This window comes from Geospiza fortis, unplaced genomic scaffold, assembly GCF_000277835.1.
Source record: "Geospiza fortis unplaced genomic scaffold, GeoFor_1.0 scaffold16, whole genome shotgun sequence".
NCBI lineage: Eukaryota > Metazoa > Chordata > Aves > Passeriformes > Thraupidae > Geospiza > Geospiza fortis.
This window is the reverse complement of record NW_005054302.1, coordinates 12,573,576-12,577,793: the sequence shown is the minus strand read 5'-3', so window position 1 is coordinate 12,577,793 and position 4,218 is coordinate 12,573,576.

Genomic DNA, 4,218 nt, shown 5'->3' with positions numbered 1-4,218 from the left:
TGCATATAATCCCAAGGGTTTCAGAAAAGCAGAGAGAAATGTAACTGAGTGACGAAACTCAGCAGCCTTACTAACGTATGAGATTTAGAAGGAAATCTTCATGAAAGCAAAATATAGTACAGACTGCAGACTTAGTCACTCAAATGTCAAGCTTTTGGAGTATTCCTGTTTATGCCTAAACACCTACAGGGAGAAGTGAGAGAGTCCCAAAATAGGATCAGGATTTTAAGCAGGCTCCAGATTTTCTTGAACTGTGATGCAGAGATAGATTTGGGAGCAGGCAGTGGCACAGTCAGACCAAGAGCAAAGTACAGAGTCAAGTCAGGAGATAGTAGGTTTGGGTATCACCATTCCCAGGTGAAGTAATGGCCTCCCAGAGGTCATGGACTGTGTGCTTTCAGGAAGATTTGCCTTCTGAGATATTCAGCATCCTTCAGTCATCAGTACTAATGAGAAGAGAAACCCTAAGGAATCCCATTATATAGTCCAGACCAAAAATCCTATTTATTCCAGCAAAATTCTAAACAGAACAATAGAAGGGGCCATCAATTTATATTAGTGGTACAAGTGTTAAATAAGAGAGTAATAGAAAAGCTCCGTGTACTGTATCCTTATGTATCCTTTGCTAAATATAATTATAAGGATTCGGTACAGTTAGTTAATGGTTTTGGGAAGTTTTTCCCATCTAACACAAAGAATGTCAAGTTTGGAACTGCTGGATATCTAAGAATATTAAATATTTTTCAAGATTCTGAAATCCTCCTAGAGCAAAGACATCCCTTTTAATGTCTCTGGTGGTTATGACAGTACTTACAATTTATCACCTGTCATATTGCTAAAGGGATATCAGCCCTTCTCTACAGCCCTTAAAAGTATTCTTTATTTAATGAGGTAAGTCAGAGGTCCCAAGGATCACTTCAAGCATAAACATGCACAAATATCTTAAAGTGCAAATAGCAAAATGTGCTTGAAGAGGAGTGAGCTAAACTATCAGCCTAGTGAAATGTTAAGAGAGATGAAATGAGATAGAGTTTAATTTAGCTTGTGCATCTCATGCTAAATAGCATCTGCTGGATCAATCCAGCTGATCCAAATGAAAAAATTAGGAGTAATTGGCAGGAGTACGTGTCAGTGCCTTTCCTATCACAGACATAGAAAAATTCTACATATGCACATAGGCTATACAGAAAGGCTTCAACTTCTCCTCCTCCTGCACCACCTCTCATTCAGAGGGAACTGATAAAAACTGATGCTCTGTTAATATCCTGCACCTGACCACCTCCTAAAGTTGCAGGTTACTAATACCATTTTACTGCTATTAAATATTTTGTACTTTTTTGGAAACCTAAACATACAGATACACATGCTGACACTGCTTCAGCCAACAGCACATCCAGAAGCCACAGCAACCAGCACAGAAATTTCAGCCTGCTTGTGCTGTAGTGTCCAACACCTTCTCCTCAGCACATAAGATACTCTGGCTCTCAGTGAAACAGAGGCATTTCACTTAAAACTCACTGTTCAGAAAGGGTAGTCAAGTATGTTGCATTATCTTATACTGCAGTCAAAGCTTTCACTTTTGTTTGTTTATGACATGCTGCCCATATTGCTCAGGATATGGAAAGGACTTGTATTTTCTTTTAAATATGCTCAGGCTCACCCTCAAAATTTCAAATTCGATGTCCAAATTGAAATCAGCTTCTTTTAAAGTAACTTGATACATCTACACGTGTAATGAATGGACTGCAGTAAGGAAAATGTCAGCTATGAATTGGTCTGGGTACAAGAATATTCACACCCACAGGCTTTTGGACCTCACTAACACATTTTATTTTACAACTCAAGTGCTGTTTTGCTCTCATGGTGCAAATGAGAGCATTAGTAAGGCTGTGCTGCCAGACACCCAGTGAGGATGGACCCCCTCTGCACAGCCTGAATCCCCCCAGCTGTCCCTGCCCCACTCCTGCAATGCCCTGGAGTTCCCACAGTCACTAGCAGATCTGGGCAAACTCCCCCCAAAACTTCCCTCCCCACCCACTGTTGCACCACATCCCTGACAGGCTCCTGGCATTAGAGCATGCTCTTCATTACACTGTGAAGACCACACCAACCCCAAGTGAGATAGTTCCAGTGGTATCAGGCACCTCTATCCCTGCAGGTTGTCTAGAGCAGAGTTAAATAAGTCCCAGTCATTCAGGTGAGAGTAAAATCAGTCATGGCTTTGATGTTTTAACAGGATTTTTAACACATACCAGGAATGGCTGTTCTGAAGAAATAATTTGACGGGGGGAAAAAAACATGCTATGATGTTTGTTTTTTCCCTAAAAGCAAAGAATGAAAAACTGAAAATTGAAAATCTTGGTAAAACATGCTCTTTTGTAGATGGAAACCACTGAGAAAATGCTTCCTTAGTCCATCTTCCTTGTTGTCTTCTAAAATGAGTAACACCCCTTCCTCAGCATTTGACCCTTTTAAAATATAAAAATTGAGGAAAAAATGCTTTTCAGAATTCTGCATTTGATATCCTTGGAAATGTCACATTAACAATACCTCCAGAATTACAGCCTTGTTTTAATCACATCTTGATCAAAGTACTTTAAAAATATATCTTAGTATTTTCAGAGGTCATAGGAAGTCTGATGTTAGCAGAAATTTCAAAAGTAGTCTAATGTTCTTAACTCCATTTTAAAAGCTAGTTTTAAACCTCCAGCAATGGACAAGAAAATAATACATAAAGTGTAATTTAAAAAAAAAAAGGCAAGAAGCTATCAAGCTTTAATATTGTCCTGAGCTTGCCATTTTAATAAACTCGATTTGTTCACTGGTTTTGCTGTCTTCCCAAGACCCCTGGAACAATATAACTTGAAAATTATTCAGTCCTAAATTCAGCACTTTGAACAAATCTAGAAAAAAATCCCTGCTGTTGCTTTATATGAATTTTATTTACACTGCAAAGTTAGACAGACAACTTTGGAAGAACTTGTGTTTCAAGTTCTGAGGTCACAAAGCAAGAAGAAGTCATGATGACCCTGCCAAGTCTCCTTCATAAACCAATTGCATGAGTCTCTTAGCAATTCTGGTGTCAGGGGCAGTCCTCAAACTGGAAAATCATCCCACTCCAGTGATGGAGACTCCACCACAGCTCTTAATAATTTTTAAGGATTTCAACTTTTAAAGAGATGTATCTTTCTTGTCCTCTGTATGCATTAATTTTCAAAACACAAAACTTATAATATCTCTGTTTGCTGGGCTGATGATAAGCTTTATTTCCCCTGAAAGTATTTATCAGTCATGACATTATCCATTAACCTTCCATGATAAATCAAACATATTAGGGCTTTACATGGTCACTTATAAGACCTATCTGCCAACCCTACAATTATTCTCCTGAGTGACAGCATGTTTTCCATTTCAGCTAATGCATTGTTTATAGGAAGAAGCCACATAAACAATCTACATCCACATACCAGCTCCATCAGGCTGACTGACATTCTTCTGTGCAACTCTGGAATACAGAAAACAGGGACATTCACACACTGCAGTCAGCCAGAGGCAAACATCTGATAACAGTCACCGGGGGCAGTGACAGTGACAGACCTCTCTGAGAACACTCCACCTTCCTATTAGCACTGGTGCAGCTGCCACACACAAGCAGTGGCAGACAGATGAAAGAATTGCTAAGAAAATAACACAGAATGTTATTCAAAACACATGTAGTTAACATGATACAATGCATGGTGAATTGCAAGTGTTTCTGTATTTGTAGTGCCATGAGTGTCAGCAACATCTTGGTGATAAGGACTCAATTTCCTAATGGCTGAAAGATAGTAAAAAGAAGCTTATTATTAGCTTATTCTCAAGCTAATCTCATGTACTACAGCTATTAAAGAAATCCAGGAAGCTAGCTCCTCTCCCACCCCCAACTCCCTAAGCCAAAAAAAATCCAATGCACAGTATGACCTATTTCAGAAGTCACTGTTCCACTTGCAAAACGCAAGTTCTAAATTTCCAAACACATCTGCACTGCAGACTCATGTTCAACTTGCCATGGACCAGTTTAGTATTTTTTGGGAGGGGACTGAAAAAAACATGAAGCCCTTTCCTGCTCCTCAACTTGAGCAAACTAGAATCCAGGATTTCTTGTGAAATTCTGCTACTGAAGTAAAAAGTGAGTTTTCCCTTCTAAGTTAAATGGGATAGTTTGATTACAGACAACTG